Source organism: Pyxicephalus adspersus, chromosome 11 (assembly GCF_032062135.1).
Source record: "Pyxicephalus adspersus chromosome 11, UCB_Pads_2.0, whole genome shotgun sequence".
In the NCBI taxonomy this organism is placed as follows: domain Eukaryota; kingdom Metazoa; phylum Chordata; class Amphibia; order Anura; family Pyxicephalidae; genus Pyxicephalus; species Pyxicephalus adspersus.
In genome coordinates, this window is record NC_092868.1 from 16449886 (window position 1) to 16464263 (window position 14378).

The window sequence follows — 14378 nt, forward strand, 5'->3', positions numbered from 1 at the left end:
TAGGTCAACATTTTTCTAATCCTGGACTTTTAAATTTTGGTCACCACTAGATATTGATTGCTATTCTTCCCTAGCAGAATACAACTGTTGGTGCACATAGATAAGTCTATGGGATCTATTTAAAAAACGGAATATAGGTAGTCCCCGAGTTAAGGACATCCACCATAGGATGACTCCTAGATAGGAATGGGCTTCCCTGCTTTCTCCTGTGCAGGATGGAGGCTTGGTGGGGGGAGGGGGACTGACTTGCAGAAGAAATCTTTTGCTAAACACAGCTGAGGTTGTGGGTGATCTTAGGGGGCTGAGCTCCTTCTGCAGCCTCTTGTAACGCTTTAATGACGAAGACAAACTCTGCAGTTTTTTCTTTTTGCATATCAAAGCACAGCTTGCTCCATAAGTTATCCATAAAGTCCTCCATAAAGTTTTTTTAACTGACATCACACTGCCTAAAAAAGTTGAGACAAACGTCTGTCCTAATTGCATTTATTAAAATAATCTACCTGTTCCGACTTACAAATTGAACTTAAGAACAAAGCTACAGTCCCTATTTCGTATGTATACTGGGGACTACTTGTATGCCATTTCCTCAAACATTCCATGGTGGGAATTACCGTATTTTTCGGACTATAAGACGCACTTTTTCTTCCCCAAAACTGGGGGGGAAAAGTGGGTGCGTCTTATACACCGAATACATATTAAATATACCGGTAATTAAAAAAAATCATACTCACCCGATCCCGCGATGCTGTGGGCTTCTTCTTCTCCTCGCTCTCCTCCCGGCTGCAGCGCGTGTCTCCTCCTCCTCTGAGCGAGGAGAAGCCGACATGCATACCCCCGCGATCCCATAAGCAGGCTGATCCAGCCTGCTTATGAGATCGCGGGGGCACGGGTGTCGGCTTCTCCTCGCTCAGAGGAGGAGACACGCGCTGCAGCCAGGAGGAGAGCCAGGAGAAGCCGACACCCGTGCCCCCGCGATCTCATAAGCAGGCTGGATCAGCCTGCTTACGGGATCGCGAGGGCACGGGTGCCGGCTTCTCCTGGCTCTCCTCCCGGCTGCAGCGCGTGTCCCCTCCTCCTCCTCTGAGCGAGGAGAAGCCAGCACACGTGCCCTCGCGATCCGGTAAGCAGGCTGATCCAGCCTGCTTATGAGATCGCGGGGGCACGGGTGTCGGCTTCTCCTCGCTCAGAGGAGGAGGGGACACGCGCTGCAGCCAGGAGGAGAGCCAGGAGAAGAAGAAGCCCACAGCATCGCGGGATCGGGTGAGTATGATTTTTTGGCACAGGGTGATCAGAAGGGGATACATTGTGTCAATGTATCCCCTTCTAATCACTCTGTGTCAATGTATCCCCTTCTGATCACTCTGTGTCAGAGTGATTAGAAGGGGATACATTGACACAGAGTGATTTTTTAGTATTTTGTTCAGAATCTTTTTTTTCTAGGTTTTTCTCCTTTAAAATTGGGTGCGTCTTATAGGCCGGAGCGTCTTATAGTCCGAAAAATACGGTAATTACTGGCATTCCCCCCAGGAAATGTTTAAGTAAATGTCAGATTTCAGATGTCAGAGCCCTTCAAATCAAATCATCAAATCATCATACAGATTGGAAAATTGTTAAGTCTTTGATAAAATTAAAAGTATTTCCCAAGATATATATGAAAGATATAAGTACTAACGTCTTCTAAACTTTTTAAAAATGCAAATTTTTGGCTGTTACTGGCTGGAAAAAATATCAAAGACCCAGACCAAACATACAGATTTGAAAGTCAAAGTAAAATGAAAACTTCTGATCACATTAATTCTGCCCTAGGGCTTATTTGTAACAGATATTAGTCTTTGTTACATTCTGCAGGGTTACTCACAACAACATCCATATTTTATGACCCATTCATAAATTGTGGGCCCTGGTGTGGACCCTGTGGTTCTCATAGAGTTTTCACTGACAGGTCCCATGGCTAGGCTCTCCCCAAAACTTTTTTTATTTTTTTGCTATTTTAACATACTCATTTAATCCCTTTGCATTCTACCAACTTTAGACTTCAGATATTAATAGAGTACAATCTATATTTGTACACGCCGTGTTTTATAGTTGTGCGGGGCTTTAGTATTGCAGTATGGCTATGTTGCTGTCTATTACGTGAACTCCTTAGGACTTTAAAAGTACTGAAACCTTTAAATCTTTATGAGAGCCCAGGAACAATTTTAAGCAGATGAGACCTGGTATAGAAAAGGTCTGTGAGTAAGAAGATAAATATGTTTTCATTTTTCAAAAATGAAATTATTAGATTTGATAGAATAGTCATGATTAATATGTTTATATGTTTCAGAAGGGTTAGAATACCAAGATACTTATAGTGAAACACATAGAATACAGATGCACAATGCATGAGCTTCCTGTGGGGTTTATTCAGGGTAGTAAAGTTTTTGTGCTCATAGGATGTTTAAAATCAGGCTGAGCCAGTCAGACAGGAAGCACAAGTAAGTATTAGCTACAGGGACTGGGAAGGTCACAGCACAAGCCAAAGTGATAACATCTCTAGATCTCTGGGCGGGAGCATGTATATAATTATAATTTCTGTATCATCATTGCTGACGTATAACAATTATTTAGTTGCTCATAGACTACTAGAAGGAAACTATACAAAACTGAGGTTTCAATGTAGGTTCATAGTTTTAGGATAAAAGATCATCTAAAATTAACCTAACATTTGTTTGCAGTGTATACAACACTTTTTATTCCACAAAATGGCTTCCTTGTTGTGAATAACTTTATTTAAAACTTTAAGTAAATAACATCAATAACTTTATGTAAAAAACAAAAAAAACACAAAAGTATACACTATACCGAGATCTGTAAGTGCTTTGGGTAGTAGGATAACTGAGGTGAAAATTGGAAGTGTGGCAGAAGATTGTCCTCTGCAACTTGTTGTCGTTCAATTTTGAATAAAATGATCACCAGTGTCATTCTACCTTCTGTGAGCCCAGGCTGTCAATCACTGGAATCAGAATACTGTAGCACTAAACAGCACTCACACACTTCATTATGTGAATACACTTCTCTATAAAGAATATAACAAAAGATGTAAAAAGGAGATAAAATATGCAAAACTTCAAAATGAATGACAGATTGCAAAGGAAAGTAGGGCAAACCCCCCAATTTTTTTTCAAATATATTAATAGCTAAAAGATCAGAACTGAGCATGTAGGCCCCTGAAAGGATGTCGATGGCTTGGTAACTGGGGATAAAGAAAAGGCAGATTTACTTATCACCTTTTTTCAGCTCTGTGTACACAAGGAAAATGGCAGAGCTCAAGTCCAAATTCATAATAGCAATGTCACTGCCTTAAATTACTCACAATGGCTCAGAATTGATATGATTGAGAAACAGATGGGAAAAATTAAGGTTGACAAAGCACCAGGACCTGATGGATTACATCCATGTGTCCTCAAAGAGCTGACCTCAGTTATTTCAAAGCTATTATTTCAAATTTTTAGAAACTCTTTAGTCACTGGCAAGGTACCGATGGATTGGCGTAAGGCAAATGTGGTTCCTATCTTCAAAAAGGGAGCAAAGTCATTACCAGGTACCAGGTTACCAGGTAACTACAGACCCGTTAGTTACAACGTAGTTTAAGGTCTTAGATAGTTTGTTAAAGAGCCACATAGAAGAGTTTCTGCTAGAAAATATTATAAGTGATAGTCAGCATGGCTTCAAGAAAGACAGAAGTTGTCAAACAAATTTACGGTCATTTTATGAGGAAGTAAGTAAACAGGTAGACAGTGGAATAGCAGTAGATATAGTGTACTTGGGCTTTGCTAAAGCATTTGACACTGTACCCCACAGACGGTTAATATGCAAGTTTGGGTCGATAGGTTTAGAAAAGTCAAACTGTAAATGGATAGAGAACTGGCTTAAAGATCGCATCCAGAGAGTTGTAATTAATGATTCCTACTCTGAATGGTCTAAGGTTATTAGTGGTGTACCCCAGGGTTCAGTGTTGGGACCTTTACTATTTAACATCTTCATAAATGATATAGTTAAAAGTACCATGTCTGTGTTTGCCAATGAGACCAAACTATGTAATGGAATTAAGTCCATACAGGATGTCTGTAATCTACAAGCAGACCTAGATGTACTGTTTGATTGGGCAGCCAAGTAACAAATGACATTTAATTTAGATACATGTAAAATTATGCACTTGGGAGCTAACAACATGCATGCTTCATACTGTCTAGGGGGAATATATTTGGGGGAATCAGAAATGGAAAAGGATCTGGGGGTTCTGGTAAATCATAGACTTAATAACAGCAGGACATGCCAAGCTGCAATATCTAAAGATAGTAAACTACTTTCTTGTATTAAAAGAGGAAACGACTGCAGAGATGGAAACATAATCCTGCCCCTGTACAAAGTATTGGTCAGACCACATCTGGAATATGCAGTCCAGATTTGGGCACCAGTTCACAAAAAGGACATTGTGGAATTGGAGAGAGTGCAGAGAAGGCCAAACTAAATTAATAAAAGTAATGGAGGAACTCAGTTGAGAAGAGATGTTTAAGGGGGGGATATGATCACCCTGTATATATATATATATATATAAATGGTCAATATAGATAACTCTCTTCCCCATTATTCACTTTGAGATCATTACAAAGAACAAGAGGGCAGTCTTTGCGTCTGGAGGAAAAGAAGTTTAAGCTCCGGATAAGGAAGGGATTCTTCACTGTAAGGTCAATGAAAATATGGAATCAGCTCCCTCAGGAAGTATTTTCAGCAACTACTATAGATTGCTTTAGGAAAAAAGCTGGATGTTTTTCTAGAAGCACAGAATATAACTGGGTATTAAGGCTTTAAAGTAAAAAAAACAGTGACTGTTTATCCAGGGAACATACGATTGCCACATGGAATCAGGAAGGAATTTTTTTTCCCCTGTTGAAGCAAATTATAGCATGCTTTTTTTGCCTTCCTCTGGACCAACTATGTCTTATAGGGTTTTATATCTAGGATATGTTTATTTCACTAGTGGTTGAACTTGATGGACTTATGTCTTTTTCAACCTAACCTACTATGAAACTATACTATGGCTAAGACTACATGTCTCTGAGTAGTATAGGAAGCAGTAACCACGCTGCAACCACACCACTACTATGAACATAGCCTTAGTGTTGTGCTAAAATATGCCCCCTCATCTTTCTATTCAGAACTGTATCAAAATATTAGCAGATTTAAATTAGTAGTAATAGTTACACTGTTCCAAGGGACAATGGGCCTATTTTTGTAAGGCTCTCCAAGACTGGAAAGGTTGTCATGAGTGATCCACAATCCTAAAATGGATTTATTTAAAATCATTTTAGTTGGCAAATGTTTTCAAAAAATGTTTTCTGAACCAGATCGATTCCAGGTTTGCTGGATCACCCAGGATTCTCCCAAGATAATATTCTCTAGTCTTGGTGAGCATTAATAAATCAGGGCAGAGATCTCTGCTAATTGGAGATGGTGGCAGGGGCTTCCTTTAGGATTTTGTATTGAATTAATATACAGTAAACTGTAACAAAATTTACCACAATTTTACATTTACAATGTTTAAGCACACCACAATGCACAGATGTAAACCAATGTGAATTTAAAGGTCTGGTAAGCACAGATGGACAGCTTAACCATTTCAATTGATATACCAATCAGCATTTCCTTGGTGTTCAGTCACAAAATACAAAAATCTGCCCTTTTCTTGGTCATTTTTACATACAACTCCACATCAAACTGAAGACCCAAAAAAAGGAATCACTTACTTGCTACTACCTGTCTGCTGGTAAGATCAATTTATTTTCCTTGTCTAGTCAATCACTGTATCTAAACAGGGATCAAATCAGAAGAGAAAATCAGTCCATTTGTGGACACTATAGTGTTTCAGTATCTTCTTGCCTCACTGGATTGTATACCCCTATCCTCTTAGCTGACATAAACAGAGCTGACCTTTCATGTTTATAGAGTGCCCTCGAGCACTTTGAAGATGTACTGCCCTATGGGCGGTTGGATTGTTTCTGCACCACCATCCTTTTTTCCAGTGTCTACAAAAGAAACATGTCTATAGAAACAAACCTTGCTGGTGGAGTATGGAGAGAGGAAACAATATTTTACCACTTGTTCCCTAGAAATATGCTAATGACAAAACCCTTTTACTAATTAGAAAAGACAGTACACTGCAACTGCTACTTTTTCTTATGATCCCCCTACTGTTATTCATTCTGGCAACCAGTCACAAAAATGCTGCCTAGGTGGTAATCCTTACCATCACTATCCAGGAACAGCTCCAAAATTTTTTTTCTGTAAAAATGATTGTACTGTTTACTTACCAAAGTGGATATATGATAATGCAACCCATTGTTTCTTCAAGCAAAAGTTTGTTTTTACTCCCCAACTTGTCCTGGTGGGAAAATTTGTAACAGTAAAATGTACAGTACAATCTCTCTTCATAATAAACAAACATAGTAACACAGTTATTCCTCATTTCAGGATGGGTGATGTCATACTAATCATTCCTTTGTGCCCCAACAATTAAGGTGCACATCCAGGTGGTTATTTTTGGAATGTGATGAAATTAAAATATAAATACCCTCACTTCTAAAAAGTCTTTACTGTACTACTTAGTTATTTTATTGGAGGGTTTTATGATTTATCTATCCATTCTCACCATAACTTAAATAGTTAGATTACAGGTACAGTAACTTACAGAGAAAGAAACTGAGCCTTCCATGTGCATTTGTCAGGGCTGATTACTCAGATTTTGGTTGGTTTATGCAGTTAAAACGTCTGACTCTCCCTGAAGTTGTGGGAGCCACATTGGTAAATTGGGGGATTGTTTGAGATGTGACTTACTGACAGGGTGGTGGTGGAGGGGAAAATGGCTGTTTGTGGGGGGCATGGTGGTAGCCGGGGAAAGGGGGTTCGCTGTGATTTTCTTTTTATTGCACCTGGCAGAAAATAACCCAATTTACTGCACCTGCCCGCAATCCATCCCTTCCCATGCCCCAAGACTATCCCCTTTTCTCTCTCACCTCTGTGCCAGCCACAACCAACACCCTTTCCATTAGTAACTTTCATATCTACACCCCCATGCTCTCCCCACCACACCCAAAATCCTCCATTGCTATTAACGTGCCTGAAACCCCTCTCTTACCTGATGAAACCTCTACAACCAACTTTCAACACTGTCCCTGGTACCTCCTCTTTCTACCAGACCTGACGCGTCTCTCCTTTTGATGTTACACCTATTCAGGACACCTACTCTCACTACTGTGCCTAATACCATTCCTCTCTAACCTTACCACTATGAATAATCATATCCTACCTCAGTCATCTATGCCTTTCCGTGACAAACCCTTCCCTCACCAATGCACCTACTATTACCTTGTTCCAACTTTTTACTTGCAAACCTGACACCACAAACTCCCCCAACTTTAGGTTATACTAGAAGACTGGAGGTGGGGAGGACTTTGATGTTTTCTCACCATTTCCTCATTTCTATGTGTGTGCAATCACCATTCCACTTGACACCATCTAACACAGATACTTCAGCTGACATCATTCCATCCCCCTTCCCCATCATGACCATGCCTGACCCAGCCCCACACCACATTTCAGTACCAGCATACCCCCTCACCTCAACGTCTACCATCAACACTCTTACCACCATCTCACCCTCTTGGTCTCTCACTAATGTCTCCAGTTAAGTCTGCAAGTCTTTTTGGATCACTTTTGGTACTCAAGCAGTCCTGGCAATGTCAGAGATGATTTATTGGGCATACATTTTTAGTGTCAGGTCCTTAAAGTAAAACTGCCCTTAGAAAACAGCAACAGGTGTCAAATAGGGTTTGTATAGGTGGCACGAACTTGTTTCCTCTGAGTGCATAAACTATGTCAGTAAGAAGTGTACTTACTATTTGTAGATGTAAGTGACTTGCTTTGATTTTGGCAGCCAGGATCATGGTTCCCAGACACTTTGGTCACTTCATAGAAAAAGTCATCAACAATAAATACTATTTTTAGTTATGACATAAATGTTTGCTTACCTGGTCATTGTCATTTGTTTATTTTTACAACTATGAAACTCACTGCAACTGCAAGGTTTTTATCTCAGAGAGTTGTCATTGAAACATTTGTCAGCACTTTTTGCTCAATTCTGGTGCTGGTGACAACTAAAATGATTGATTTCTTGTTCTCTGTCTGGGTGGCAGTGGTCATCAGGACAAACAGAATAGTAAATCATCTTGATATGGTTGCCTGCAATTTACCTTTGGGCTGACCTCTTCATATTTAGCAACTCCAACAAGACAATTTCACCAGAGTACCCATTCCTACAGCAGATGCTGCCTTTTGGAACTTACGGGACATGGTTATAAACCTGTTTGGGGAAGAGGTTGAACAGTGGGATAGACTTCAAGGAATACATTTCTGACAGATATAAGACAGTGGACTAGTCAATCAACCTGTACCTTTTGCATAACTAAATATAAATATTGTCTGCAGTAAACATTTTGAAGGCAAATAATATTTTACACTGACATCTCCTTTACAATGAATGGATTTCCATGTGAATCTAGCTTTAATGAAATGTACCTTTAAAAACAAGTAAACTTTTGGTATTTTAAACATTTTGAAAACATATTAGCCTGTTTACCAGACTGTTGTATATAATGAAGTATTAGGTCTAAGACATCTTAAATAGTTGTGTTGTGTGCAGATAAAGGGCATTTTCTATCTCCTAGGGAATCTTCCAAGAAGATCATTGCAGCTTAGTATCAAGCATTGCATACCTACCAGAGTAATTATTGTCCATTTAATGGATGTTATTGGAACTCGCTAGTCAGCAAATACATATGGGAGTTTTCATTCTGGTGTCCCCCAGATCAGTATCCCAGCAGACATGAAATGTAATTGATAAAATATTACTCTTTAGATAAAAACACCTGGCGCTTAGAAATTATTAAGTGAGACAAAGTAAGTTGTGATACCTGTTTGTATTTACATAGTCTATCCCTGAACTGATTTATTTTAATGCTGATCCGCCTCCACTACTTCCTCTTCCTTCACTTCTGCACATGCTCTGAAACACAATAGTTGCACACTGCCCTAGTTTATTCTTAGAAATAAGTTAAAAACAGGGCAGATTTCCCTGCAGTTCTTTCAAGAAATAATCACACCATTTCTTCAGGATGCATATTTAAATCAACACAGTTTCTTACTCCTGTATTAGTTTCAGTATCTTCTATCGTAAATACCTAAAAACTTCTGGTGAATTAACACCTTCGGCCACACATTGTTGCTCTTAACAAACTAACCATCTAAAAAGACTACTGATGTTTACAAGATTTAACACTGGCATTAAAAATATGTCACCATGTGTGTCACATTATGAAGAAAGAGCTATTAAAAGGAAGACAAGCTTTGGAATATGGCTGAAACTCTAAGACACTGGCATATCTATATTTAAATATCTGTTTACCATGTCCTTAAAGGACTCCACCTGTGTATTTGTGTCATAGTCATCTGGATGCAGAACCAAAACTAGTCCATCCAGTCCGATAATTAGAGATGAAGAGCTGTTCTGGTAATGATATAGGAAATCCCTGCCAAGAATGACTTCATGGCCCATGTTTGGATATAGTGTTAGACCAATTCTTTTGTTTTTATGTTTTTGTAATGTACTGCACATCTGTCAGTTTATAGCAGACAGTATACTACAAGATATACACTCTATGATATTGATTTGACCTGAACAACTGACATTCATTTTACATTGGTATACAGTAAGGAACATTTCTCACTGTATGATACATAACCAAAGTGAGTGCTCCTATTGGCTGGTGAAAGTCAGGGGCAGTGAAGCTCCTGACAATCAAAAGTCAGTGGAAGCAATGACTTCTCCCATGACAATCACCAAACCAAAGGAACGCTCCCCACTGCTGGGTATAGTTTAACAAGAAGGAGGAAGAGAAGTGTGCACTGCCTAAAAATGGTTACAGCATAATGTAGAGAACATTACAACATGTAAAAAAGATGACAGGGTCTGTAAGTGATAGAAACGGGTCATAAATATTTAGATTAGAATATTACAATAATAATTAGAGTATATGAACCTAATTATAAATAAACCTAATTATTGTCTAACATCTCCCACTGCAGAACATTGCTTTATACCAGCCTTTCTACCAGGTCCTTGGGAAACCCTTACAATAATATTGAATTGGAGGTTACCAGGAAAAATACCCACCTTAGAATGGTGGTAAGAATACCACCTTTACAGACAGCTTTGGTCATGGGTGTCATACTACAGGCTCTGCTAATTGGCTTTTGACCGGTAGCTATGCAAGCACCTTTGGAATGAAGGCCAATAAGTCTTAGCTCAGAAAACCATTAACAACACCTTGAGGAACAATAGGTTGAGAATGGCTTCTCTATACTTTACTTTTTTTTACCTTTTTTTTTACATTTTTTGTAAAATTGCAGAGTGCAGAGTGGAGCCTCCATAGAGGTGTGTTCACTGATAATTGCTGCAGATAACACTGGCAGATATAATGAATATCACTGTTACAAGACTTTAAAGAGGACCTTCTTTACCATGTAAATGTTTAAATTTTTAAATTTTAACATGTAAATGTTTCTTCACCATGTAAATTATTTCTCATCCCCATTATTTTTATTGCTTGTTTTATCCTGCATAAACATACTTTGCAGCCAGGAAATCTTTTGTCGTTCTCTTTCTCACCCAATGTGCTTCCTCAACTCCTATCCAATGCAGCCACCTATCTTTACTATGTCTTCAGGAGCCCAGGGTATCTTTCTGGTTCCTGCAGCAGGCCCCCACTTTTTTTCTGATGTTATATGTTGTATTATACAGCGGATTCTGCACATGCTCAAATAGAGATCTGGCACTGCGTCATTATGTGGACCTGCAGTAATGGTGATGGCAATGTTAAAGATTCTAATTAACATTGTTAGATTCTAATCTGTCAATAAAAAGTATTGTTGTCTCTCCAGTGTGGACACAGATGGCATAGGTGTATGTCAAGCCAAACATTTTTTTAGTATCATGTAGAGCAGCAAAGTGTTTCAACCCCCTCAGTTAAGCATTTTGCTGTTGGTAAATTTCCATTTACTACCTGCTCTTAAAAAAAGACTGAAATGAATGAATAACTCTCAAAAAATAAAAATTTTTATTACAGAGAGTTGTCTGAAAACAACTCTCAAAAATTCCCTTATGGGAGTCAATTACTTCCGTTGAAATACATAGACCTAAAAGGTTCCCACGAGGGAATCTTTGTGGGAATGCCAGATTGCCTGTTTTAAAAATAGAGCCCATAACCTTTGGAAACTGCAATAAGGAGAAAAAAAATAAAAATTCACCATAGTAGGATGTATTAGTGTAAAGCATAAAGCATACCACAATAGATAATGCTACAACAACATTTCATGCATTAGGTACAATAAACACATTATCCTAAAATAAATTTTAAAAACTTGTTGATAGATTGCTCCTGTGCTGTAATCTACCAAGAAGAGCCTGTCCATGATGATAAACTAACAGACAACTTGAAATGAAGGAGGTTAGAAGAAGCTGACATGTGAATGGAACCAGAACTCTTTAGTATACCAACATATGGCTTTTATTAGTATCTTCAAACTCTATGTACGTGGACTGCTAATGCAAAGTTATTTATATTGTAATTTTTTTTGCATAATTGACTGCACCAAAGCAGACAGCTGCAACAACAACTTTGTACCCATTATCTTTTTTAATTCAGTAAAAGTAAATAAGTTGAAAACTAATTTATTTGTATGAAATACTGCACATTATAATTGTCTTGGCAACATTCTTCTGGGATTTTGGTTCATATTTACATTGTAGCATCACAAGATTTTCTTTTTACTGCACATTCATTATGTGGATCTTGTGTTCCGCCATATTCCAAAGTACTCTATTGAATTGAGATTTAGAGACTTTGGAGCCCATTTCTGTACAGTTTATTCAGTGTCATGGTCAAGAAACCAGTTTGAAAAAAGACCTAAAGTGTGCCACGAAAATATTCCCTATACTATTACACCGCCTACCTGAACTGTTAATACAAGGCAGGGTAAATCTATGCTTTCATGTTGTTGGTGCTAAAGTCTGACCCATCAAAATGCCACAGCAAAAATGGAGACTCTTCAGATCAGACAATATTTTTTCATTCTGCTGTTGTCCAGTTTTAGTGATCTACTGTGAACCATGGTGTCTGTTCTTAGTTGGCAGGAATAGCACCTGGTGTTATCCCTGCTGCTGTAGCCCATCTACTTCAAGGTTTGACATGTTGTGCATTCAGAGATGCCTTTCTGCATACCTTGGTTGTAATGAGTGGTTATTTGAGTTACTGTTGCCATTCTAACAGCCTGAAGCAATCCTGCTTTTCTACTCAAACTTCTTGCATCATAAAGCATTTTCACAAAGAGAACTGCCACTCAAAATATATTTTTTGGACCATTATATGTGAATCCTTGAAACTCCTGAGAGACAAACCCACCTGATTCAAAATCAACTTTCTTCCCCATTGTGTTGTTTGGTTTGAAATTTAGCAGGTTATATTGACAATAAATGCTTACATGCCTGAATTAATTGAATTGCATTACTCCGTACAGTATAAAATAAAAACACCAAGAAGAACAGGCAGAGGGTTTTTTAGGCAAATTGTTTTGTATTACATCAGAGGTGGGGGGTGGGGGGGTGGAGGCTTTTTATTCACTTAATGTGCTGTACATTATATACTTCACAATGCTTTACTCTTTGCCCTATCCTGTACATTATATATTTCATATCACTTTACTTTTTTACTGTATTTTACACTGTATATTCCACATCATTTGACTTTGTAAGTCATACTGTAGTTTTATACTCCACAAAACTTCACTTTGTTCATTGTCCTGTACATTATATTTGTTGAGCCATGAATTTCACATTCACCAAACACTTGCTTATGGAGAATCTTCTAGGTCCATGTGTTTCAATTGCAGTGAATGATGCTGCAGCAGAGAATGTGGGTGAATGTCTGCTTAATGATTTTATAAGTAGACCCCTATATATTCAACATCAAGCAGAACTGAGATAAAATTTTTCCAAAGTAAAATACATTCCCAATTAGGCCACTGTTATCAGAATAAGTGTCCATTTGAAAGATTTCCACTGTATTGCTGTTGTGATAAAAACTTTACAATTTTGGATTTTTCCTCAATTTTAGTCCTGGTGAGTGACAATGCACATAAGCTCTTCGGATCAGGGTCTTTTCCTCCTCCTGTGTCACTATCTGTACTTGTCTGTCATTTGCAACCCCTAACATATATACAGCACTGCGTAATATGTTGGATCTATATAAATCCTGTTTATTATTAATAATATTAATAATATAATAATAAAAAATCTGCAGGTACATTGTTGATTTGCCATGCATTGCGCTGGTAAAATGAGATTAAGGTGTCATTAAGAATAAATAGCACAGAAGTGCACCAATGCATTTCTGCATATAGATGTGTGCATTTTTTCAAAGCACTGATAAAAACAAGCACTAAATCCCCCTTGTAGGGAGACAGACACCAATACAAACCTGGCAGAGGTTCTAACCCCATGATGACTCAAAACTAAAAAAAAAAAGTTTGGCTTTAAAGAGGAAGTAAACCTAAACCTCACCCAAAAAAAATACACTTACATTCAATCCCGCAGAGCAGTCGATTGGTCCAGAGGTCGGTGGTAGAAAGGGGTCCTCCCTGAAAAAATTAAAGAAGAAATGTAAAAAATACCTTTTGTAACCTCCCTAGCGGTCTACTTACGTCCTAATTTCCATGTAAAAAGCGGTACAATTTTTGGCATTGAAATTTATTTTTCATTGTAGGCTGTAATTCTTAGGCATAACTCACTGATATTTAATAAATTTAATAATAAACTTTAAATAACAAAACACAAAAATCTGTTAAAAAAATAAAAGATTTAAACATGTAATGTAACCGTATAGTAGCATATTTAATATATAAATAATTAATTTCCCGCCTGCACCGACATCACTGGGAAACCCTGTAGATCTCGCCTCTGCACTTCGTGGCTGGAGATCAGAGGACATGTCCCCAGGACCTGCGGGACCAGCAGGACTCGGGGGGACAGTGACGGAGCAAGGTGTGTTTTTTTTTAGTAAAAAGTGACCCCGAGTGTGATTCGGGATTATTTTGCATGTAAAATCCACCCCGAGTCACACTTGGGATTACCGCTAGGGGGGTAAATTGTATAAAAGGGTTGGGGGTGCTACTATAGTGTGTCTATAGTGAATGGTGTACCATTCAGCTTTCCCTTCCTAGCGACAGAT